Source organism: Lygodium microphyllum, chromosome 27 (assembly GCF_053477565.2).
Source record: "Lygodium microphyllum isolate KBCC chromosome 27, Lygodium_microphyllum_v1.1.10, whole genome shotgun sequence".
Classification (NCBI taxonomy): Eukaryota; Viridiplantae; Streptophyta; class Polypodiopsida; order Schizaeales; family Lygodiaceae; genus Lygodium; species Lygodium microphyllum.
The window spans coordinates 40,209,804-40,237,789 of record NC_141161.1 but is presented as its reverse complement, the minus strand read 5'-3'; the positions used below and the strand labels follow the sequence as shown (position 1 = coordinate 40,237,789).

Sequence of the window (27,986 nt, the reverse complement as noted above, 5' to 3'; positions counted from 1 at the left end):
TCCCAAGATGAGTTTCAAAGACAAGCTGCTTACACACTTTCCTCTTTTGATGACGATGGAGACACTGTGGTTGATGAGGATTTTGTTCCTATTAATCCAAACAAAGAAGCCCTTCCTTGAGGTTCAATGCTCCAAGCTTTTCTCAATGCACATATAGATACTCTTGTAAGTACATAATCCTCTCTTCTAGTAAATTCTACCAAAGCTATCCCAACCACTCCTATGAATGCTTATTCTACTTATTCCAAACCTTCTTATACAAATTTCTACAAGAAGAAAGGAGTTCAATGGTAAATCTCCTAAAGAGATTAAATTGCTCATCTACATGATGTATGCATATGGGGGTTAGAAGATCCTGATAAACTGCAGACCAACCGATTTGATATCTTGAATGCCATGACACATGGATTTGTAGGTGGTCTAAAATAGTGGTGGATTTCAATACATCCCCAAGTCAAATTGGCCATTTGTGTAACATGTTAACTCCGTTGAGCTCTTCTTTGAATTACTTCTTGGGGCAAATTGGTGGGAAACAAATTGGATGATGTTTTAGAAGCTCGAGAAGCTTTCTTTAAATCCAAAATTTGTGACCCTCGACAATTGATATTCCTAAAGATATTCACACCATTCTCATAGACATGCCAAGCATAGACAGTCATATCATCGACATAATTCTCATAAAACTTAGACAAATGGACAAGAACAAAAGAAACATCTCAAATGCTATATTTGTGGAAGAAAGTCACATTTAGCAAATAAGTGCTCCAAGAAGACTAAACAACAAACCAATGCTACTAGGGTAAATCGACACTATCTAAGTGACACATCATCATCATCTTCTTCTTTTGATAAAAGTGATAGTGTGACTACTCCTATTCTAGATCCTACTCAGATGTGGATTTAGATAGTGAGCTTGCCAATGAAAGTGAAAGTGAAATTGAAGTTAGTAACACCAATACAAGTGAAAGTGAAACTAAAATCAGTAACACCAATACTAAAACTTCTTAGCACACTAACACCTCTGACGAACTTCAATCTGCATTCGAGCATTCTTCTATTTCAGACACTTCAGACCTAGAAACAGATTATGCTATCTATTCTTATACCTTTGTACTAGTAAATGCCCATTTTGTTCATTTTTAGGAAAGAAAGATAAATTATTTCCTTTGAATACTGGTGGACCTATCCTATGATAGGTATACAGCTCAAGAACATACCTAAGTTTTCTTTATATATGTTGATGCCGTGTTAGATACTCGCTCTGGTTTGGCTATAGCCCCTTTTGAACTCTTTCCAAGAAATTGTATAGAAAATACATCTCACATTATAGTAGAGCTCTCTAATAATAAAAAGATGATACTCATCCATGTTAGTCAAAATCTTATCTTTAGCTTAGCTCTATGAAGGTTTCCATTGAGATTCAGCTGATGAAATAGATGTGGTATGATCTGGTCATTGGAATAAATATTCTACAACATCTAGTTCCCTACATGTTTTGGGCTGACCATTTCACAGTGTCTTATCTTGGAAAATAGGCTAATATGCCTTTATTGCCCAAAATTGGTCGCAGTGTTTATTCTATAGCTTAAGTACCTTCATGACACAAGGAAGCTGCTTGAGAAAAATGGCTCACTAAAGAAAAATAGAAATATGCCAAAGAAATACAATAGGTAATTGAACGTTTATAGACCTTTATGCATGAAGACCCTCTCATGTACAAAGAAAAAAGAGTCTCCTATGCCATTAATCTTCCCTTAGAACCTACAAACATGAAAGAGGAGACTTGATACTGTGTAAAGAAGAGATTCAGACTCTTCTTGAGAAAGGTCTAAGTGAACCTACAAACTCCCCTTGGGCATGCCAAGCATTTTATGTGAACAAACATTTGGAGTAGAAAAGGGGGAAACACAGATGGTCCTTAATTATAAACCCCTCAATAAATATCTAATTGGCCATGGTCATCCCATTCTCTTAAAAGATTTGCTGATTAGAAAGCCTAAAAAGGCTATTATATTTAGTAAATTTGATCTCAAATCACGTTTTTGGCAACTCCCTTTGAAAAAGGAAGACACACATAAGTCATGTTTCCATGTCCCATAGGTCCATTATCACTGGACTATGCTACCATTTTGGATAAAGACCACTCCAACATATTTTCAAGGATGGACAGACTCAATTTTTGCAAAATTTCCATTCTGTTTGGTATACATTGATGATATTTTGATTTTTTAAAATACTATTAAGGATCATATCAACCATCTTTATCAGTTTGCCAAAGCAGTGGAAGATGCAAGGATTGCACTTTCTCCAACAAATCAAATCATGTTTACCTCAATCGAGTTCATAGGATTGGAAATTCATCAAGAAACTATAAAATGATAAGATCATGTCTTGAAGAAAGTCTTGAAAATGCTTGATGCATTCACTAATGTCAAACAATTATAGCAATTCCTTGGATGCTTGAATTGGATTAGTTCCTCTACACCCAATCTAGCAATGTATGCCAAAGACCTATATCCTCTTCTTTAAAAAAATCAATTTCACTGGTAACCCCTACAAACAGTAGCTATACAACACATCAATAATCTTCCTCCTCTTCATCTTCCCACAACATTACCCCTAATCCTCTACACTAATGCCTTAGATATTGCATGGGGTGCTTGTCTCTGTGAAGAAGATGTGACTACATCTGCTCCAACTGTCCACATCTATCGATATGCTTCAAGAATCTTCAATACCATGAAGCAAAATTATCCATCCTATGAGCGTGAAATATTGGCCATGATTAAGACTATAAAGGCTTTTCAGCTTTGTGTGGAAATTTTCCTCTTCACAATATGGAGAGATGTACAACATGTGCCCAACTATGTTACCAAAAAGGTCCCCAATGAGATAGGGAATAAATGTCTACTTCGATGGTCTCTCTTCTTTTATTCCCTTTATGTAACATTTCAACACATACCTTGCATCAACAACACTATTGCATGCAAACCTTTTATCAACTTAAGTATCATGACTCACCAACTCCCCACTTTCTTTTGTAAAGATGTACAATATTCCAAGTGCACTGTGCACACTATACCATGCGTTGGCATGTACTCAAAGATGCGTACTCAATCTTCACAACAATCATTGAGCATCTTCTCAGAACCTATAAATACCTCCTCTTGTAATTTAGTCAGATAGAGAAATATAGAACAATTCCTATCTTGCTCAAATTATTGATTCATAAAGCTTTTGCAAAAGCAGCCCACATTAGATGTATTATCTCACTCAAAATATATTTCTTCAAGACTTCAAATTGAAGTGTAGAATATGGAGTTATGCAGATTTTGAGTTTGCTATTGTGGAGTTATTTTATATAAGTACTAAATAGATAAAGAGATGACACACATGTTTGGTGTACAAATCTACGTGAAGAAGATATCTGAACATGAGATTAAGATTGAGATTGAGATTTCTTGTACATGATGATTTCTTGTCGGTTGATGTAAGATTAAAGATTTGCCGTCTAAGGGATGCTTTTGCTTCATCAATATCTCGTGATAGATGTTAAACATGTAATTGTAGTCTTCTTATCTCTTGTTTCTATATGTATGATTTACATGTGCAAAAATTTTATCCATATCCTCAAGATGGATGATTTATACTCTACACTTTGAATCCACGTTCTAGTTCTCTTTATTTACAAGACTCTTTTCAGTGTTCTAATCCTATATTAATTTTGATAAAGGCATGTTATTAGTGGTATTAGAGCACGATAGTTCTAAAGATAGTCTAGAGTATAAATCATCGATGTCTTTTTCTCCATATTCTCAAGGCCGATGATTTATATTTTAGAATTTGAATCCCCTTTCTAGTTTCTCTTTCTTTCCAAGACTCCATTCGATGTTCTATTGTTATATTAATGTTGATATGCATGAACAGGAGGCATGTTAATAATGGTATTAGAAAAATGCATTAATTGGAATCCTAGAAAGAAAAATCAAAGAAGAGTCAATTATGAAGATGATATGGCCCAAAGAGCAAAGACAAATCTTCTTCAATGAAGTGGAGGTAGACATTGAGAAAATATCTATATTAATATAAAGAAAAAGAGAGGAAAAATGAGTATTTATGTTGTCGTTGGACTTGATGTTTCCTCTACGACTCTTTAAAATAGCTACAACATATAAGTTTATCTTCACATGTTTCATTAGCTTTATTTTCTTCTTATTAGCATGAATATTTTTATAGCCATTTGGTTTGTAGTTCTTTTTCATTAGAAAATATTTCTTTTAGATTATTGCTCTTTTTCTCAACTTTGGGGTGATAATTTTTTATGAAGAAGAGAATCTTCTTCTTCTAGAGAATATATAAAAATTAATCTACCTTTAATCATAAAAAAATAATAGATTCATCATGATACAAATATAATTATGTGTCTTGTTTATAGTAACTCAAGTATGATTGTATCTTTTCTATTCCTTATATGTAAGTAGCAAAGACCTATCCTATTACCATTTTTATCTCTTTAGATTTTTTTGAAATGTTAAAAATTTATTCCACTAAGACATCTCTTTAAATATTTCTTAAAAGGAGACTATTTTAAAGAGGAAGATATTGAAAATAATTTTAAGATAAAAAATACATTAAAAATTATCCATATAATATTTTAACTTTTTGAAAGAAAAAAAACTCTTTATTGAGTTTCTATTGTAAAAATTTTGAGAGGGAAGTTGAATAGTAATATTCAACTATTTAGGATATACATTTTAGAAGATATAGGTTAACAGTTTCAAGATTTAGGATTAGAAGCATAAGATAATAGTTTTAAATATTGATTTGAGAGCTCTTTTTTGCCCCTTAAGGGGTTTATCTCACCGCTCTCGCTCTATCTCTCGAAAAAGATATTCCAAAATAATATTATAATAAGAGATATTCTACAATTAAGTAAATCTTGTATTTGTATTTTGAATAGAATTTACCTATTATATTATTTCCAAACTATAGCATAAGGTCACTTTTTCTCAAAATCCTCATAACTAAAAATTTAGAATTCTATTTTCTCTAAACATAGAGCCAATCATTCATTTATTACTCTTTCATGTCCTCATGACTTTTCAATATGAAACTATATTAGAATCATTCTCATTCTCACTTCTTAACAAAACGAAAGCTGAAAAATGATATAAAATGAGGTACACATCATATTTTAAGATTACTTTTTACCCAGAGAGAGCTTTTTGACTCAAGAGTTTCCTTGTAAATTTTTATCTTTTTTGGACAAGTATATGCCTATTTGTGGGCATTTTTTCATTCCCTCTCTAACTCTAGTTTTGTCCGAAAATTTTGTGTACGCTTCTCATTACCTCTAGAATATGGTTTCTTGCATATGACTTCTTATGAAAAGCAACACTCATTACTATCTACAACACTCTCTACTCTGCTCTCAGCAAACTCAGGAGTGGTTTTGATATCATTTGATAAAATCAAATAATCTCTATCTACAACACTCTCTACCATGCTTCAAGCAATCTCCCTCTTCAGTAGTATGCTATAAGATATCTTCCTCTTCAACACTCTATACTATAAGCAATCAAGTGATAATGGAGGTATCTTTATTTTTAAAATCGCTGTGATGTTATTATTCTTCATAATTGTTGTTTAATCCATAAGTATCAATTCAGAGAGAGAGAGAGAGAGAGAAAGAGAGAGAGAGAGAGAGAGAGAGAGAGAAAGGGAGAGAGAGAGAGGGAGGGAGGGAGGAGGGGGGAGGAGGGAAGAGAGAGGACTATGTGAGATGAACTAAGAAAATAAGTGATAGAGTGACAGAGAGTAAATTAGGGTAGAAGATAAGATGATGTTATTGTTCTCCACTATCCAAGCTTCTCTATAAATATGTTTAAATATCTTTGTTCAATTCTTGTTGAGAGAGAGAGAGAGAGAGAGAGAGAGAGAGAGAGAGAATATATTTTGGATAGAATAGAAGATAAGATTAGATACTAATTACATGTAGATTAAAAGCTAAGATTATATGTAGATTAGGGGTTGATTACGCTCTATCATGACTCAAATGAAGAGAAATAGACAAGATCCAATTGGGTAAAAAGAACACAGATATAAAATGAATCAAAGGGATGTAATTATGTGATTTGAATGTTAATCCAAGTTCAAATTGGCACATATTTTTCTTTAGAGGATGCAGATACAGGACGTAGCAAGAGAAAGAGAGATATTCACTTTCAATTGGAGGATGAATATGCACCAATATTCAAAAAAACTATGGAAAGGAATCATGTAATAAGATATAGGACGCAACAAGAAAGAAATGCAGAGAAAAAAAATATGGACCTTTGGGTTGATGGGTGCATTTATCTACCCAATCCAGTCACTCAAAGGCCACCACAATTTAAAGGGCTTACATCATTTGTTGATGCCAGGAGGCATTTTCAATGGTGGATTCCGTGGGGTTTTGCAATGGATTCCGTAAAATTTTATTATTATCGGGGCTCATACACAAAGTGGATTCTTTGTGCGAGAAGTCGATGGGGACGCCTATCCTTTTCGGGCGTTTTGTTAATTTTATATGTACATGGGTGATTCCATAGCGGGTGATTCCGCAAAATACATATTTAAATTAATAAATGTTTATGAGTTTAGAGTGTGCACTCGTAATAAATTAAGGTTAGGATTGATTTCTAACCGATTTGTTTTATGTAGCTGAAGACTGCTAGGTATTTACTTTTGTCGGTTTAATTATATTATTTTTCTAACAATTTTGAATGCTTTAGTTGATGTGTAGAGCAAGCAGCGGTGGCAGTGGGAAGCATTGGAGGATAGCGTGTATTCAAATTATCATCAATTTTTTATGGGCGCGTATCTTAGGAATGGCGCCTATACTTTATCGTGCTTATTTATTAAAACGCTTGATAATTTATTTATTATTTTTGTATGCGCATGGGTGCACAATTTAAATACTTGTATTGGACATTGTATTTGGGTACCGCCTGACTTCTTGGGCATCCATTAGCTTTAATTCTTTATTGGCACAAAAGCAAACTCAAAAGCTAAAGCATGCTATTTTGTAATTTGGGCTATTATTTGAGCTTGAAGATGAATAATATATAAAATATATGCTTTGTGGAGCGCTCACACAAGGCATGGGGGGAGAATGCACCCAATTAGTCTCTTGTTCATGTCATGCAAGATTTCTTAATTGGTTTTTGTGTAAAAAGTAGAGTTCTTTTATTCTTGGACCTTCTGACGCTCAGTACGCGCGCATACGGCGTCCGATCTGTGCATTAGTGGTATCAAAGTGAAGCTGAGATCAAGAGCTTCCAATCGCTTACCATCTCGTGCGAAGATGGAGCTCCTGGAATGATCGAGCTCTACAGTCAGTTTCGTCGCTAACGGTCGATACCAGCGTATTCTTGGCAGTCAATAATTCCCTTCTGCACTCTCTGATCGTGAGAGACCAGCCTCTTGTAAGAAGCTGGGAATACTTAGAATGCTAATAATATGCCATGTCACACTGACACTGGTATATAAGGAGAGAAGTTGTAATTTTTCACATCTTTTTGACATATCAATACAATTACAATCTTTCTCTCCCTTCTTGCTCCAAGCTTCCATGGCTTCTACATCTTTCCTGTCTTTCTCTCTCCTCTACAGTCTTTCTCTCTCCTCTTTCTCTCTCCCTAGTTCTCTCTCTGACAAGTGGTATCAGAGCTTCAGTCATTGATCCATTATTCTCTTTCATTTTCACTCTCATTTTCCTATTTCAAAACCAATTTCAGACAAAAATGGTACAAGACAGTGACTAGTGGAGTGCTGCAGGACAACTACAGTTAGCAATGACTACATCTGGAGTTATTCAAGGTCAGATATGGCGGGTAAAGGCTTAAATGGCTGGACATCATCAAATTTCATGCAAAAATGGAGGTAACTAGGGTAAAGAATGGTTAACCGGGCTTAGTTACAGACTAAACTACAGTTACTTTTCAAAAGAGAGCTTCTCTCTCTCTCCTTCAAGCTTTTGGCTGAAGCTTCCATGGTGGATGTCAAGAATCTTCACAAATCTCTCTCTGTGTGCTGAATATCTCACTGCCAAACCATGGGGTAAAGAATCTTTGTTGCCTAAGCTACAGGAGGAGCACCATTGTTGATGCCTGCTGCTGAAGACCAGCCCAGAACTGCCCGAAAAATGCGCCGCAAATTGCGCTGATCTTCCTGCCCTCTTCTCACTGCTCTGCTGCTCCAAATGTTCAGCTCACTGATCAAAGACTCTTAAGGCTTCATCAAACAATGGATTACATCAACTTTCAGCCCCAGGGGAACTCTCATCAGCCATTTCTCTGTTCAAAACCCTAATACACAGCAGGGCAGCCATAGCCATAGACATGGAAGCTTAAATTTCTCAAGATTTTGGACTTTCCCGACCTTCAAGGCTTCTCTAAAGCTGAATACAAGCTGGATAGACTTCAAGATTGAAGACATTGAAGAGATTTCAGCCCGTGCATGTCAATGAAGCTCAAATGGAAGGAATATTTTGGGGCTTTTCATCAGAGAGCTTGAATCTTTGAAGTTCAAGTGTCCAAGCAAGGCTGGAGTATTGATCTTTCAAAGATTTCATCATATTGAAGCATGTATGGACTGATTTCATGGACATTTCAAGCTTTATGTTGGATTCATGGTGGATTATGAAGAACTCTTGCATCAATCGGGTTAAAGCTGATATCCATCATCATTTTCAAGCTTAATGGAGGTATTTTCTTTTGCTAATCTCTGAAATCTCTCAATAATCCTATTGCTAATGGCTTTTTCACTTGTTGATGAGAGGTTATTGATCAATTAATTCACTGGATTGATCAATAGATCAGAGAATAGTATTAATTTTCTTCAATTTCAGCCTATTTCATTGAATTCCTTTTGATTCAAAACCATTACTCATCTTAGGTAACATTTGATCAGCTTGATGCATAACCTTGATCTGTTTTGTTGAAATTCTCTCTTATCCAAGCTGAAATATTGTAAAAGGGTAAGTACTAGCAATTAGTGAGTCACTGAATTGCATAGGTAAACCCTTCTCCCATCTCAAATTTTCTTATCTCAATCAATTGCATCTCATGAAAGGCTGAATGGTTATTTTTCAATTGCATATCATGCTGATTGCTTAGCACACTAGCCTCTGCCATGTTGATATTCCCACCGAGGAAAAAGGTGAATGCCGGGGGAGATAGTGGGACAAAAGAGAGGTGACCCTCCCTCACTATCGAAGATCCCGAAGGGGTGCAACCAACCGACCCGGGGGGAACTTTGCCCACCTCCCGGTGATTCGGAGCCCGTCCTGCCGTTTTATCCCTCACACAAGTACAGCGAGTGGAGAATTGAAGATTGAAGACTTTCCAACGACTCAAGTATCTATTGGAGTAAAACAGGGTAAAACAGGGCATTTTCAGGTTACCCACAGGGTATTTACAGGAGGATACAGGTACACCCTTTGATACTGAAGTACAGGTGCAGGTACTACAGGGTACCCACAGGTCCTATATACCCCTTTGCAGGGTTTGGTAGCCTTTGGAGGTTACTTTCTTGCATTACAGGGTCAAAACAGGGCACTTACAGGTCTAAACAGGGTGCAGGACTGGACAGTTCAGACTCTGAAAGTCAGTTACAGAATTTTCTGTCCTAAACCTGTTATAGCGTGCTTAGCTCATCTCGAAGAGGGACTTGTAAGCTTCGATTCGCACAAAAAAATTTTGCAATCGGAGTTTTCTAGCCAAAGTTATAGCCGTTTTACTGACAGGGGGTACTGCAGGACTGCACTAGTATGGCAGGGCATAAAGGCAAAAATAAGGTCCAGGAGGACTATGCACAGCAAATCAGGGATTCTATGATGGAAAGCACATTTCAAGAGAACCCTGAAGAGCCTCAACAAGGAGAAATTAGTATGCTCAATGATACTTTGTGTGCCCATGAACTAAGGCATAGAGAGCGACATGAGGCCATGCTATCAAGAATGGATCAGATGGTTCAATCTACTGATCAGACCAAGGCTTCCATTGATAGATTGGTAATGTCCAACGACCTACTCATGGCACAAATCTCTAAACTTTTACAATTACAAGTGGCATCAAAAGAAGCTAATGAAAAGGCCTGTTCAAATATTGATCCTTCAGTTCCACTTCAGCCATCCAACCAAAATGGTCATGGAGATGGAATCATAGGAAGAAGAGGCATACCCAATAGTCAATATGAAGTGGGAGAAGCTTCACAAAGACATGATGACTATTTGGGCAGTTTGAACGGTGCCAATACTCAAGCTTTTGGACTGCATACACAGCATTCTAGGGGTGCTTTACCAACAGGAAGATTACAGGGTAATTCTCAGCCACCTGTTGGAAGATTTCAATCTCATTTTGGGGGTTCTGTACTTGGAAATTCTGATCAGCCAGTTTTGGGACAGCAACCCTTCCATGATAGAGAATTCAAGGACAAAATTGTTTTATCCAAATTCAATGGCCAGTCATCTTCACCATCAGAATTAGAGGAATGGAGCTCTAAGATGGAGTCTTATTTTGACATATTTCCTAAAACTGATGTTATGAAGATACACTTTGCCTCCTTGCACTTAGAAGGATTTGCTCACACTTGGTGGAGGTATATCAAGAAAGAGAATGTACTTATTGAGAATTGGGAAGCTTTCAAGGCACTTATGGCTTAAGTCTTTGTTTCACCTCTTGAAAAAGAAAAGTTAGAACGAAGATGGTATAACTTGGAACAAAGGAACCTAAGTGTAAGAGATTATACGAACCAATTCCTCAACTTGACCATGTATGTGGAAAACATCAGTGATGAGGCCAAGTTACACAAGTTCATGTATAGTTTAGAACCATCCTTGTCAGCTGATGTTATGGCACAAAATCCTACTTCACTTTTCAAGGCTATTGAGCTTGCAGAGCGCTTTGGAAGGAAGTATAGGAAAGAGTCTTCATTTCAGCCAAGTTATGGACAGCCAAGGACTGTTTTAAAGCAAGGGCAAGTTGGTAACAATTATGGCAGCAATCATATGCCTAGTGGGAGCTTACGGATACCAACTTATCCCCCATTTAATGCTTCTAGGCTTCAAGGCAATTTCAGGACAGCAAACAGTCCAAAGGTTGAATTTAAGCAAGGTGACAATAAGCCTAAGTCTACTTCAGCCAATACAAATTCCAGAAATATTCCCATGGATCTTTATAAGGAAAGAAAGGACAAAGGCTTATGCTTCAAGTGTGGAGAAAAGTATACTCCTGACCATGCTTCAAAGTGTGTATACAAAAATGCCAAGCCAAAAATTCAGAGTATGCTAGTTCTTGAGGACCTTGAAAATGACATAGATGAAGTTAATGCAGTCCCAATCAATGTTGAAAATGAAGATTTCGAGGATGATGGTGGACAGGAGTACTTCTATGATCCATCTGACTCTTTTCCTTTTGATCCAGGCGGTGATATCCCATTTGATCCTGGTGGATTTTGTAATAAGTTGCCTGCTGCCACTAATTGTTCTATCTCTATGGATGCTTGGACAGGATCTAAGAACCTTAATACACTTCGTATGAAGGGAAGCATATGTGGAAAGCCAGTGTTCATCCTGATAGATAGTGGCAGTACTCACAGTTTTGTCAATAAATCCATTTTGTACAAGTTGAATTGTGTTCCCACCGACTTACAGCAGCCCATTAGAGTACAAGTGGCTAATGGTGAAGAGGAAATCAGCACACAGATTTGTCCACAGGTTTCTTTGCAGATGGCTGAAAATTTTGAAGTCAAAGTAAACCTGATCACTTTGGAAATGGGGCCCATAGATATTGTACTTGGTTGTGACTGGTTGATGACCTTAGGCAGGATTACTATGGATTTCTCACAGTTATATATGGAGTTTTTCTCCAATGGACAGCTCATCCGTTTACAGGGGATCCCTAGTAAATCTGATTTTCAGCTTATCACCATTCAACAACTCAAGAAAGAGTACAAGAAGCGCTCACAGATATTTGTATTGCATTTGAACAAAGAAACACAGGATCAGCCCAATAATTTAGCAAACCATCCAGCCTTGACAGCTCTTCTTGAGGAGTACAGAGATCTATTTGAAGTACCTACTTCATTGCCTCCTAAGAGAGCGGTGGATCACCCCATTGATTTGGAACCCAACTCAAAGACGATCAATAAGCCACCTTACAGACTATCAAAATGTGAACGAGAGGAAGTAGCCAAGCAAATCAAAGAGCTTCTTGAAATGGGATTCATCGAACCAAGTTCTTCACCGTATGCATCCCCAGTGCTGTTAGTCAAAAAGAAAGATGGATCTTTCAGAATGTGCATTGACTACAGGGATCTTAACAAGATAACAGTGAAGAACAGGTATCCTATACCCAGGATAGATGATTTGCTTGATGAGCTTAAGGGGGCTCGATTCTTCACGAAGATTGATTTGAGATCAGGGTATCATCAGATTCGCATGAGAGAGGGTGATGAGGTCAAGACTGCTTTTAGGACTGATCGTGGGCTTTACCATTTCTTGGTGATGCCATTCGGCCTTACAAACGCTCCAGCTACCTTTCAAAGCCTGATGAATAAGATTCTACAACCTTTCCTCTTTCAGTTTGTCTTGGTATTCTTCGACGACATTTTGATCTACAGTAAGACTTTTCAGGATCATTTGTCGCATATGAGGAAGGTTTTTGATGTGTTGAGACATCATAGGCTTTTTGCTAAGGAGAAGAACTGTTCTTTCATGCAGACTGAAGTGGAATACTTGGGACATATAGTCAGTGAAAAAGGAATACAGGCTGATCCCAAGAAGGTGCAATGCATAAAAGATTGGCCAACGCCTACTACTACTACCTCTCTTAGAGGATTTCTTGGTCTATCTTCATTCTATCGCAGATTTATAAAGCATTATGCGGCAATTGCAGCCCCTTTAACTGACAGGTTGAAGAAAGAAGCTTTCTTTTGGGATTCTCTTGCAGATAGCAGCTTCAACCAGTTAAAGGAATTACTTACCTCCGCTCCTATTCTTGTATGCCCGGATTTCTCTAAAGAGTTTACTATACAATGTGATGCTAGTGGCCGTGGCATTGGGGCTGTTTTGCTTCAGGAGCATGGAGTAATTGCATTTGAAAGCCGTAAGCTTACTGATAAGGAGATGGCCATGAATGTTTATGATCAGGAAATGTTGGCTATTCTGCATGCAATCAAGAAATGGCAACCGATTCAGAGTGCATAGTGATCATCGCGTACTCAAGTATTTCCTTACTCAGTCAAATCTTACTCCAAAGCAACGACGATGGGTAGCAACATTACAAAATTATGACTTTGACATCACTCATACAAGGGGCAAAGATAACATAGTGGCTGATTCTCTCTCTCGTATGTGGGCTTGCAAAGTATCAGCCATGACGGAATTACATAGTGATTGGATTGAAGAGCTACAAGAGGCATATCTCTTAGATGAGGAATTCAGCCAAATCTTTCAGAAATTACAGCAAGGTCTCATGGAAGAAAACTCGCACTACCAGCTTAAAAATGGTCTTATTTGGTGGAAGGGCAAGATTGTTATTCCCTCTACTTCTTCTTTCAAGCGAAAAATTATGGAGGAGATGCATTCTTCGCCTTTAGCTGGACACTTGGGAGTTTTCAAGACTTATGACAGGATCAGCAAGAGCTTTTATTGGAAAGGACTGTGGAAAGATGTCAAGGACTTCGTTATGAAGTGTATGCCTTGTCAGCAAAATAAGGATAGCACCCATAAACCAGGAGGTTTATTGCAGCCATTGCCTATTCCTACGGGTAAATGGACTCATATTACTATGGACTTTATCACTGGCTTACCTACTACCAAGAAGGGGTGGAATAGCATTTATGTGGTGGTTGACAGACTCACCAAAGCAGCTCATTTTATCCCAACAAAAATTCAGTTTACTGCTTCTCAGGTGGCCAACCAGTTTATGGAGCATATTTTCAGATTGCATGGATTACCGCAGGTGATTGTCCATGATAGGGACTCAAAGTTTATGAGTAACTTTTGGCAAGTGGTATTTACATCTATGGGTACCAAGTTGGCTCCATCTACGACTTATCATCCCCAAACTGATGGACAGACAGAGAGAGTTAATAAATGGTTGGAGACTTATCTTCGCCATTTTTGCTATGATGTCCAAACCTCATGGGATTCTTGGTTACACCTGGCTGAGTTTGCTTATAATAATTCCACTCATGCGAGCATAGGAGTTTCACCCTTTGAGGCTTTGTATGGTTACAAGGTGCCCCTACCCACAGTCATTTTTAACGAAAAGATCAACCCTCATGGGAAGGAAGAGTTGGATAGAATGCAGACCCTTCTTCAGCAATGTAAGGTGAATCTAAGGAAGGCTCAAGATCAGATGAAGATGTATGCTGATGAGAAGAGGAGGCCTTTAGAGTTCCAGGAAGGAGAGCTGGTTTTGTTGAAGGTGCCCAAATCCAAGTATTCTACATTGAAAGATGGATCCAGTAATAAGCTTGCCCACAGATTCTATGGCCCTTACAAGATCCTTAAGCGGATTGGAGATTTGGCATACAGACTAGAGCTTCCCTCTTCTACAAAGATTCATAACGTCTTCCATGTTAGTCAGCTCAAGCCCTATTATGGTGATCCAGTGGATTTAGTTGATGAGCTGCCACCTATTGATGAAGATGGTATTGTTCAGTACATCCCAGAGGCTGTTATAGGTCAGCGTGAAAAAAAGCTTCGATCACGTTCTATTGTGGAATATTTGATTAAATGGAGAGGTTTACCCTCTGAAGAGGCTTCTTGGAGACCTGATTCAATATTGGATGAGTATCCATACTTGAAGGATACATTGGTGGCTGAAGCCTATTGCTTATGGAGCTAGTATTGGTGCAGACTGGTTCAGGACAGCACGCTGTTTTAGAACAGTTTTTGTCGTACTTCATTTTCAGAATTGAGCTATCTACATGAGCTTAAAGTACTCTTTAAGAGCTTCGTTTTGATATGTGGTACACTTCATTTGGACACTTCTATCAAAAGTTATGGCTGATTTGATCCAGCAGGGACTGTTATTCCAGCAAGCTGTCTACTTTCTTCTGGAACTATTTGTTGAAGATTCTATAGCTCCAATGGCTTCTAAAGTTCTTCAAACCATGTATATAGCAGGGTTCACTTTCCGTACTTCAAATTCAGCCCTTGTAATGATAATTCTTCACTCATTACCTATTTGTAAAGCTGTAAAAACAGAGTAGTACTCTGTTCCATCCATCTTTTCTTTAGCTCTTTCTAGTTTTGTTTTTTGGGGACAAAAACTTTTGGGAAGGGATGGATTGTAAGAAGCTGGGAATACTTAGAATGCTAATAATATGCCATGTCACACTGACACTGGTATATAAGGAGAGAAGTTGTAAATTTTCACATCTTTTTGACATATCAATACAATTACAATCTTTCTCTCCCTTCTTGCTCCAAGCTTCCATGGCTTCTACATATTTCCTGTCTTTCTCTCTCCTCTACAGTATTTCTCTCTCCCTAGTTCTCTCTCTGACACCTCTGTAGATGAAGGACCAGTGGCCAAGCTCCTTCAATGAGTCGTGAGTATACAGATAAGCCTCCATAGCTTCAAACTTTTCAAGCTTTAACAAAAAGCTTATTAAGCTTAATAGTAAGCTTATTAAAAAGCTTAAAGACTTGAATTATTCGGCCTACAACGGAAGTATCTTTTCATTGCCATCAATTCCACCGAGTACATCTTGACGTCCACGAAAATCAGCTTGGTGACTTAAGCTTTTAAGTCCTCCAAGTACTCCAAGCCTTCTTAATCCTGCAAGTCACAAAGGTCACTAAAGACTTACTCAACAACTATCATAGAGATAGTTCATACGCAGAAGTATACGAATTCGTTTATTGCTCTCTGGAAGTCCCTGTTCACACTTGCAGACTTGTTGAACCAGTTTCAGCAAGAACAGAAGTTCATACGCAGTTTCTACGCAATACTATTCTCTTGGAAGACGGTTGTCACAACGAATACCGCAATCGCAAAGGAGAAAGACTACAAAAGCCAAACAAAATATACAAGCCTTGTAAATCCGCCTTTGAGCTACGCTCATCCCGCTAATAAGATTTCGAGAGTGTAAGGTCTTTTGGAATTTTGCAGGCTGACTGAACAAAACATGGACGATCTTATGGGGCTGAAGGTGATTTACCTGAACCAACGATGGAGCAAAAGTTGGATTTGATTATGATTCATCTCGAAGAAGAACGAAGAGCTCAACAAGCTTTGCAAGTTCAATTGGCCAATCTGCAATGATCTACCACCGACCAAGATGGATCGCAACCCGAAGATCTTATATGACGTACCATCGATGCAACAATTGAAGCCCAATCCATTCGCAAAGAAACAAAGATAAGTAAAAGAAAATTCAAATTTCGTACTTTCAATGGATCACGCGATGGAAAGACTGTACTTGCTTTTATCAGTCAATTTGATGATTACTTCCATGAAGAAACATATGCTGAGAAAGACAAAATTAAATGCGTCACTAACCATTTAGTTGACTGAGTATCCTTATGGTGGACTGTGGTCCACAAGAGTGTTGATTGCCCCACTACATGGGAGCCTTTTCAAAAGAAATTTTTGTAGAACTTCCTTCCTCCTCAATTCCACAAAAAATCCATCAAGGAATGGGATCTTCAACAGCAAAGGGATTGCGAACCTATTTTCCAATACACTGAACGTTTCTGGAATGCCCTACTGCAATTACGTATGCTCGAAGATGTACCTAAAGCAACTCATAAATGCAAGTTTATGTCTGGCCTACTTGGACATTTCTATGCGGAAGTCAATATGTTCAAGCCAACAACTCTTGAAGATGCAATTTCCTTGGCCCATGACACTGAAGAGAAGATTCGTGGAAGAGACAAGCGACAATAATTTCCAACTAATGGTAACTGTGGTTCCAAACAATTCAATTCAAATTTTTGAAGATTCAATCAAAGTCATTTTCTTCCATCTTCATTCCGTAAATCTTAGACACGACCACCTGCCTTGCCATCAAACACAAATCCAAACCCTAAGCCATCCCCACAGTCAAATCCCAACATTCTTAAACTTCCTGCGATTACTAATAATGTATCTAAAGCCAAACCCATAGTTTGTTACAAATGTCATCAACCTCGACATCTAGCAGCCAATTGTCAAACCAAAAAGCCACATGTCCATATCAATTATCTTGGCACAATGGAAGAAGAAGAACGTGAGGAAATGCCGGACTTTGCGGAAGATGATGACAACATTGGTACTACTTCAGATACTTTGCCAGGTATGCCAACTCCCCATTCTTTGTTAACAATGAAATGTTTTGTGCATGGTAAAGAAAAGACTATTTTACATGATGATGGGAGCACACATGACTTTATTTCTGCAAAGTTAGTCAAAGAATTGAATTTACAAACTGTTTCTACAAACTATCGCATCAAGGCTGCATTTCTAGGAATGAGATATAATGGAACACAAGAGGTGCATAATTTAGAAATTAAAATTGGTGAATATATTGAATGAAGAAATTTCCTAATTATACCTTTGTAGTCTAGTGACATTATCTTAGGAATGCCTTGGTGTTATCAATGCAATCCTGACATAGATTATTCTACGCATTCAATTAAAATTTATTTTCAAGGAAAACAAATCACACTATATGGTATCCACGCTTCCAATAATTTTCCATTGCTTACTCATACTCAAGCTAAACGTTGTCGAAGGGTTTATGAAAGCAATGTCGCAACCACAGAAGTCCTTGTTAAATTTCAGGATAGACGATCAATCATACAAATAAACAAGATGAATAGATTGGTGAGCAATAATAAATCTGCCAAATTTCTTTTCAGCTGGAAAAGGCAAGCTTGGGCAGCCCCACAAATTACAAGATATTGACTACTTCTACTCAAGACTACTCGCTGCTGCCTGCATACAGAGGATTGATGCCAGACTATGTTCAGCATTCTTGCATACAATGAGACTGCTATTGCCAATACTTTTACCTCTATACTGCTTACAAGTCAAAAATTTGCTGTACAAGGATGTTTCTGTGCACTATGTTATATGTTTTTGAAGGACACTAGCCGTGAGAGTGAGCGCTGTAGAAAGGATGTCCGATATGATGGAGATGTTGGTCCAGGAAATTTGGGTGAATCCAGCAAAGTCTCTCTCAAAAACTTCAGAACATGCAAGCTTTCCTCTTCAGTATAATGCTGTACAACAATTCGTGATGCAAACCCCTTTTTGTCTCATGATCTAGCAGATCTCTCCAGGATTGTTTGCCGTCACAGTCACCATATAAAACAAACCCTTGCTAGATAACAATGAATCAACTATTCCCAGCATGCGGTCGATGACAGCCCTTCCTCTAGCACCACCAGCCCAAGCAGAACCTATCCCATTAACACCAACCTCATCTTCTGGTGTGAGTACACAAGGAGGATTAAAAATCAGCACATCCACTGCTCTAGCTACTTGTTTTTCAAGTCCCGAGACAAGATCTGCAACAACTACATCAGCATGGACATGGTGGGCTTTAAGGGTTGTGATTGTGGTGTTCACTGCAGCTTCACTAGTATCTGTAGCCAGAAATTGCACCTTTCCTTTGGTATCACCAAGCATAAGTGCAAGAGATGTAATAACGTAGCCACTACCGCATCCAACTTCCAATCACAAACTTGGCTCCAATTCTCTCAGATTTGTTTGATCAGCTAGAAGAGCATCAACAACTGCAAAAGAGTCATCACAGGGCTCATACACCTCAGGGTGGCGTCCAACAAGGTGCAAGTCTGCAGTTTTTCTTTGAGGGGATGAAACCGCAAGGTTTAACTTTTCTGGTAATCTGCAAAGATGCAGTGGTTTTCGGGCTACAATAGCTTTCACATCCAGAGATACTTCCATGCCAAACTCAAATATTAGAAAAAGCTTCTCGAAACCGAAGCGCACCGCAACAGGAAAATTGATGACGATGATGACGAAGACAAAGCGACGAACGATAATGAACGGCGGAAGGCTATGGCAAGTGTCCTCTTCACCATCTTGAGTATCGACGTCTCCTCCCTATTCGCTTTCGGCATCGTCTTCCCTTTCAATCCTCTCCCGTGCCCCAAATTGCAGAGCTTTCTCTCCGATTCCCCTTCCTCTCCTCTCAGATTAGCATAATTCCCCCCCTCTCCTCTTCTCGACAACAACATTCAAGTCTCAGCGTCATCTCCTCTTCAATTCCGCTACACGCAGGTGGTGATAGCATAGTCATTGCTCAACTGTCAGAACTCTTCAACTTTGGGGCACATATATCTTCGTACTTTTAGAGAGAAAATGATCGATATAGGATACACTCCATTAGAGAGTATTTGGCACAAGCTTGTACTCCCCTCAGCTTTCCTCCATCGTCAGAGTTCTTCCGTCGCCGTCCTTGACGTCCATATTGCTACCCCAGCGCTCCCTGTTTTCCTCCCCATCAATCCTCGAATACTCTTCCTCAGATTTCTGCGCCCCCATGCCATCCAATTGCAGAGCTTTTTCCTCTGTTTTAGTTCCCCCATCTCTTCGATTGCAGAGCGCACTTTTTTCCTCCCAGATTAGCGTCCTTTTTCCCTTGAAGTCGTAGAATATCATCTTCCTCCTTCTCCATTTTTGTCTTCGTCCTGTTCCGCCAAAAGCACTTTTCAAAAACACAAAAGCTTCTCTTTTTCCCCCCAAAGCACGGCTCCTTTCCCAATTTGCATCCCTGGTTTGTATTTTTCCTCATTAACACCCATCACAACATTGGGGCAACTGCAGAAGGTGCTGATATGATTACTTTCTTTGTAGCTTTTAAAGCACAGACAAGTGTGATACTATCCAGAGAGATATCCTCCTCGTGCATTTGTTTGAATAGTTGTAATGTCTTCTCTCCTTGACCCAGTTCAACATAGACTGAAAGCAACCCTTCATGCTCGCTACTATACTCATACGCAGAGCATAAATGCAATCACAACAACTAAGTATGCACAAAGTATCAAATCGCACTCACAACTTTCGGGTGGTTTTCACACCTCGAATGCGCAGCAATACGACATCCACCCCCTCTAATCCTGCGCATCCTCCGGATGGGCCAATTACCCATGATCGTTATCATCAAGATCCACAAACAAATCAATCTCTTCTTTATGCATTTCCGGTAGATCAACAAGATTATCAGCCATATCATCTGTCTCTTCCATTGGAGTTTCTTGTCGTTGCTCTTCTCTTGAAAATTCTTCCAATGCATAGTCCTCATCATCCCTTTTCTTGAAAATCTTGATTCTTTTTCCAGCAATAGGCACTCTAAGCACTGTCCCATCCAATTCTGTCAGCTCATATGTTGCATTATCAAAGACATGTCTGACTATGTATGGCCCAAACCATCTTTTCACCATCTTCCGAAGTGCAGTATGCTGATTTTCAAGGCTTCTATCAAAGACCAATACCCAATCTCCGTCTTCTATTGCTCTAGGCCGTAAGCGATGCCTGCTATCAAACCTGTCCTTATTCCTTAGTCTAGCAACTTTCAACTTGTCAATAGCTAGCTGAATATCCTCAGGTCTCCTCTCCAACTTTCGAATCCGAAGAGCTAAGAGCTCCTCTCTCATCAAATTCTCTTGCCAAGGTAAAACTGACCAAGTCAAAGCACAAGTCTCAATCGGCATAACAGGTTTCTGACCATACATCAACTCTGCAGGCATATATCCTGTGGTAACACTATGAGTCGTACGATCAGCCCATAAAGCAAATCGTAAAAGTCTTGGCCATTCTCCAATCCATCCTCTGCATGCTTTGGCTAATGCTTTCACTATCGGCAGATGCCCTCTTTCACTCTTTCCATTTCCCTCTAGATTTTATGCTGTGGTTAGAGCCAATTTGATTCCTAGCTGAGAGAAAAACTCCCTAGCTTCATCTGCATCCAATTGACCCACAGCCCAACCTATGACAATTGGACTAGTGTCAACTGTCAATACAATAGGCCTATCACAATTATAATCCGCTTTCCTGAGAGTAAGAGCATTCTGCAATAACTTCTTCAATTTCCGCATGGCTCTAGTGTGATTCTCATCCCAATAGAATTTCTGCCCCTTTCGAAGCAGCTGATACAAACAATCTGCTATGTGTGCAAAATGAGGTATCCAAATCATATAAAACACACAAGCACCAATGAATCTCCGTACCTCTGAAGTAGTAGAACAATACTCTGCAATCTTGCCTATAGCATTCACCTTATCAGGTGAGGGTTTCCTGCCATAATATCCACACATATGCCCAACAATAACAACCTCATTCACTCCAAAAACAGATTTTTGCCCTGAAAGTGTCAAGTTCACTTCTTCTAACCTGGCCAAAATCTTCTCACATGCTGAAATATGATCAGCCACAAAGTATCTGCATCCCTGCTCATTTAGGCTCTCATTCTTCTCTTCTTCTGCACACCCCTTAATGGGCACATCATCCAAGAAAGGCATAGTAAGCTGAGGTATGTAATCACGAAGGACCTTATGCATGGCATTCATCATATGCGCAACAGAATTAGTGGCACCTTGAGGCAAGGTACACATCCTCACAAGCCCAATAGGAGTTCTCATGGTGGTTATGTCCCTGCTTTCCAAAGCCAGCTGAAATTGATCATATCCTGAATACAAATCACCCAAAGAATAGATGGCATGTCCAGCAAATGCCTCTGCAAACTCATCCACAACTGGACCTATACCAACATTCCTGATAGTAACTCTGTTCACTGGCTGCATGTCCTGAATAAATCAAAGAGTACCATTCTTCTTTGGAACTGTAAACCACCTGTTTGAGTATGGTGCAGATGAAGGCTCAAGGATTCCCATCCTGATTTTCTCATTCAATAAATCAATCAGCTTTGGCAAATGTGCTTTAGGCACTGGAATAGGTCGGAGATTCCATGGGATATGAGGAATAGTAAAAATGACCATAGGAGCAACAATATCAGGATTTACACATCCAATTTCATGTGGCAAAAAAGTAAATCCCCTTCCATGACGCTCAATCATATCCTGAAAGCATTGCTTCTCTATGGGTAACAAGAAATCACCATTTCCAATTTTCAATTCAGCAAGTGTCTCTGCTGAAAATTTATGACCAATATGCTCCGGATTCCTCAAAATTTGCTGTTTAGCAGCCCTCTCTATTTGCTGATCACTGTCAGGTGGAAGCGGTACAGCAACCGGCTTCACCTTCTTATCCACAGTCTTGTATTTCGTGTCAACCCTGGCTTCATTATGCTCTTCTGCATTACATAAACCTTGCTGTAAATCAGCAATTCTGCACTCCAATGGCTGAATATTCTCAGCCCTCTGCTCTATGGACTGCATAGAAACAGCCCCAAACTCTGAATGCTGAAATATTTCAGCAGTAAACTCTGTTGGCTGAAAATTTTCAGCCCTCTGTCTCTCTGAAAGCTGATCATAACCAGCTGGAAACTCTGTTTGTTGAATTTCTTCAGCACTCAATACTCTTTGCTGAGTTACCTCAGCCTCTGACTCAATCTGTGACATAAAATCTGCAATTTCATGAAACATGTCCAGGGACTGCACTAATACATTACCATGACAATTCTGCATATCAGGTTTCAGCATATCTCCCATTTCTGTCATCGTATCTGCACAAATCACACTGTCATACATACCATCTATGTGCTCATCATCCTCCAAAATTCCTGCATTTTTCAAATTTTTCTCCTTCCTGCATATATACTGCCTGGCAGCTCTAGACAACCTAGAAGTCTTCTGATAGCTCATCGAACTGTTTGCTAAAATCCCAACATAACCGGAGGAGAAAACACTGCTGCCAGGAGGCGAGAATTCCAATCTCTTCTCCTCTGTACCACCGTCGTCTCGCGAAACGGCGGTACCTAATGAAAACCCGAATCCCTCACAGTGGGTAAGGGTGCATCTCTGAGAGTATCCCTGTTTCTAACATGGTTCACACATACAGTCATAAACTGAACTGCTCTCATACCATCTTTACTGCGAATGCGTGCATAAGCAGATCCATCATCCATGACCTTTGTTTCCATGCGCATCTCTGTAATGAATGGCTGTCCAAGAATTATGGGATACGAGCATGAATCCTGCACAAAGAAATGAAAATCCTCCTCTACATCACCAATAGAAACCCTGACACTAGGGCAAGCAGCATATAAATCACATGCAGTATTGTTGGCGGCTCTCATACGCCACCCATGCTCTACATCCATAGGCCATCTATTACTCTCATAAACTCCACGAACTATGAGATTAATCTCTGAACCATGATCAACCAATGCAACATAAGGCACCTGTTTCTCTCCAATCTTTACCATCGTCTCTGTAGTTGCCCTAGCCCAATGGCTCCGCGAAAAGTGACTACGCGGTATCAAAACAGGCTCATCAATTTCAGCATAATGCATAGGCTGAACCCTCTTCTCTACCTGTGGCAAAACAGAAGCATTATCAACCATAACCTCATCATCATCCTCATCCAACTCTCCAATCAAAACTCCCTGTGTATCAGTGGTAGCCAATGCATGTCTCTTCCTCTTCAGGACCTCCTGAAATTGATCCTGAAACTCTCTTTTTGAGATGCCCAAAATCTCAGAAATAGTGAAAGTCACCTCACTGCCAAGTATCTTATCATTAAAGATTTTCTTCATGTCTGTAGATGTCTCAATATCGGACATCAATCTGAATCCTAGCTGCTTTCTCTCTCTAGGCTCTTGCCTCTTTTCTCTCTTTTGAGCATCCTCCATCTGTCGATCTGGCCCTGATCGTGAAGACGGTCCTGCAGTAGGTGGAGTAACAAACTCACCCCCTCTAGTCTTCTTAGCTGCACTTGGATTTTCTTCATCCCTCTTACGCTTCTCCTCAACAAATACATCTGCACCATGAGATTTAGCCAAATAAGAATAAATAGAATACCTGTCAACAGGCGAGTCCCAACCTGTCTCTGATCTGATGCTAGAGCCTGCACTAGTCAAAACAGTTTGCTGAATTTTCCCCTTGTTTGCAGTCTCCATAGCATAAGTTCATAGTGCGGACTGAGTCTCTGATCCCTTCTCAATCTGTACTCCATATGCAGAAGCATCACCTCTAGCTGTCACATAAGAAGTACGCGCAGCCATGTCCTCCACTAACTTCTTCATTCCACCTTTACCAAAGTTGGTAGCAAGTGGAGCTCCTGTCTCAGTCAACCAAATCTTACCATCTTGCCCCCAATATACCAAATTCTGCCTCCTTGCATCCTGGAAAGAGTCACAATCCCTACAATGCTGATGCTCCGTACTATCACATCAAATACATCTCCGATCTCTCCTAGGTGCACTAGGAGCACTCCTAGGTGCAGTAGGAGCACTAGAAGAAGTAGTAGGCACAGTTGAAGCAAACTGCTCCTTCAACTTTCCCACCAACTCCGCTTTAACTGACTCAAGTGTCAAATCTGTGATGCCTTTGATTATATCATCAAGAGAGGTAGGCACCGATGGAGTGGATGGTTTTGGAGCAGAAGGTGTAGGCATCAGTCGTGGAACAGGAGGAATAGGTGGAGTAGAAACAGTAGGCACTTGCATAGGCCAAGAAATTGGCTGAGGAGGAGAAGAAATAACAGGGATAGAAGTAGGCATAGGAGCAGATGATGGTGTAGGTGTCATGGAACCATTCTGTAGGCGAGTCTTCCATATCCTCCTCTTGTTCAAAGTCGAGACTGCATCCTGTGCATCCTGCCAATCAGTTTTAAGACCCATAGGCTTCGTGCGATCTTCAAGAAGCTCACCCAATTCTTCTTGAAGAGCAGGATCTGCAGCTTGCAAGAAAAGTTCAACTTTTTCAACATCCAATGCTCTTTGTTCAATAGCATCAAGCTGACTATACCTCTCTTCGAATTCTCGAATCAACTCCGAAGCAGTAAGACCTTTGTTTGGCATGTAGACCCACTCTCGGAATGACCGCCGAGTAGCCATACCAAAGTCCTCAAGGAAGTATTCTTCTTTTAGAGCCTTCTTAAAATCTTGCCAATGTGTATTTTGAATAAAAAGATCAGTCACTTTTGTCCTCAAAGCAGGTGTGACAAGACGAAGGAAGTACTTACTCATAAGTCCAGCAAGAACTCCAAAAAACCCCATCTTGATCTCATATGTCTTCAAATATGCTGAAACATTACGCCCATCAAATAGCTTCTTCTCACTCTCAACTACTTCAATAGCCTTAGTCGCGCTGTTTGCATTCTCCTGCTCCGAATAAAGTTGCCTTTGCTGAGACAACTGCTGTTGATGCAATTGTTGTTGCTGCTGCATATACATTTGTGTTTGCTGATTTTGGAGCTGCATATACATGGACATATTCTGTAAAATCTGTTTTAGATTCTCCATTGAAGTACTTGACGCAGCAGTCATAGATGGAGCTGAAGTAGAGGCAGCTGGAATTGTAGAAGAAGCTGAAATAGAGGCTGAAGTGTCTCCCATCCTGAATTTTCTGCGACGCTTTCACGTCGGGTTCACCAAAGATGTCGAAGGGTTTATGAAAGCAATGTCGCAACCACAGAAGTCCTTGTTAAATTTCAGGATAGACGATCAATCATACAAATAAACAAGATGAATAGATTGGTGAGCAATAATAAATCTGCCAAATTTCTTTTCAGCTGGAAAAGGCAAGCTTGGGCAGCCCCACAAATTACAAGATATTGACTACTTCTACTCAAGACTACTCGCTGCTGCCTGCATACAGAGGATTGATGCCAGACTATGTTCAGCATTCTTGCATACAATGAGACTGCTATTGCCAATACTTTTACCTCTATACTGCTTACAAGTCAAAAATTTGCTGTACAAGGATGTTTCTGTGCACTATGTTATATGTTTTTGAAGGACACTAGCCGTGAGAGTGAGCGCTGTAGAAAGGATGTCCGATATGATGGAGATGTTGGTCCAGGAAATTTGGGTGAATCCAGCAAAGTCTCTCTCAAAAACTTCAGAACATGCAAGCTTTCCTCTTCAGTATAATGCTGTACAACAATTCGTGATGCAAACCCCTTTTTGTCTCATGATCTAGCAGATCTCTCCAGGATTGTTTGCCGTCACAGTCACCATATAAAACAAACCCTTGCTAGATAACAATGAATCAACTATTCCCAGCATGCGGTCGATGACAGCCCTTCCTCTAGCACCACCAGCCCAAGCAGAAGCTATCCCATTAACACCAACCTCATCTTCTGGTGTGAGTACACAAGGAGGATTAAAAATCAGCACATCCACTGCTCTAGCTACTTGTTTTTCAAGTCTCGAGACAAGATCTGCAACAACTACATCAGCATGGACATGGTGGGCTTTACGGGTTGTGATTGTGGTGTTCACTGCAGCTTCACTAGTATCTGTAGCCAGAAATTGCACCTTTCCTTTGGTATCACCAAGCATAAGTGCAAGAGATGTAATAACGTAGCCACTACCGCATCCAACTTCCAATCACAAACTTGGCTCCAATTCTCTCAGATTTGTTTGATCAGCTAGAAGAGCATCAACAACTGCAAAAGAGTCATCACATGGCTCATACACCTCAGGGTGGCGTCCAACAAGGTGCAAGTCTGCAGTTTTTCTTTGAGGGGATGAAACCGCAAGGTTTAACTTTTCTGGTAATCTGCAAAGATGCAGTGGTTTTTGGGCTACAATAGCTTTCACATCCAGAGATACTTCCATGCCAAACTCAAATATTAGAAAAAGCTTCTCGAAACCGAAGCGCACCGCAACAGGAAAATTGACGACGATGATGACGAAGACGAAGCGACGAACGATAATGAACAGCGGAAGGCTATGGCAAGTGTCCTCTTCACCATCTTGAGTATCGACGTCTCCTCCCTATTCGCTTTCGGCATCGTCTTCCCTTTCAATCCTCTCTCGTGCCCCAAATTGCAGAGCTTTCTCTCCGATTCCCCTTCCTCTCCTCTCAGATTAGCATAATTCCCCCCCTCTCCTCTTCTCGACAACAACATTCAAGTCTCAGCGTCGTCTCCTCTTCAATTCCGCTACACGCAGGTGGTGATAGCATAGTCATTGCTCAACTGTCAGAACTCTTCAACTTTGGGGCACATATCTCTTCGTACTTTTAGAGAGAAAATGATCGATATAGGATACACTCCATTAGAGAGTATTTGGCACAAGCTTGTACTCCCCTCAGCTTTCCTCCATCGTCACAGTTCTTCCGTTGCCGTCCTTGACGTCCATATTGCTACCCCAGCGCTCCCTGTTTTCCTCCCCATCAATCCTCGAATACTCTTCCTCAGATTTTTGCGCCCCCATGCCATCCAATTGCAGAGCTTTTTCCTCTGTTTTAGTTTCCCCATCTCTTCGATTGCAGAGCGCACTTTTTTCCTCCCAGATTAGCGTCCTTTTTCCCTTGAAGTCGTAGAATATCATCTTCCTCCTTCTCCATTTTTGTCTTCGTCCTGTTCTGCCAAAAGCACTTTTCAAAAACACAAAAGCTTCTCTTTTTCCCCCCAAAGCACGGCTCCTTTCCCAATTTGCATCCCTGGTTTGTATTTTTCCTCATTAACACCCATCACAACATTGGGGCAACTGCAGAAGGTGCTGATATGATTACTTTCTTTGTAGCTTTTAAAGCACAGACAAGTGTGATACTATCCAGAGAGATATCCTCCTCGTGCATTTGTTTGAATAGTTGTAATGTCTTCTCTCCTTGACCCAGTTCAACATAGACTGAAAGCAACCCTTCATGCTCGCTACTATACTCATACGCAGAGCATAAATGCAATCACAACAACTAAGTATGCACAAAGTATCAAATCGCACACACAACTTTCGGGTGGTTTTCACACCTCGAATGCACAGCAATACGACAACGTGCATTACGGAAAAGTAGCAAATCTTATTTAATATGGGTGAATGAAATTCAAGCTAACGAAAAACAAATGTAT

The 27,986-nt window shown here is 39.7% G+C and overlaps 2 pseudogenes; both read right to left on the bottom strand.

Moving 5' to 3' along the window:
• Positions 1-18,093: 18,093 nt before the first annotated feature.
• On the bottom strand, positions 18,094-19,667 carry LOC148012241 (uncharacterized; annotated as a pseudogene).
• Positions 19,668-25,894: 6,227 nt separating this feature from the next.
• On the bottom strand, positions 25,895-27,468 carry LOC148012240 (uncharacterized; annotated as a pseudogene).
• Positions 27,469-27,986: the final 518 nt, after the last annotated feature.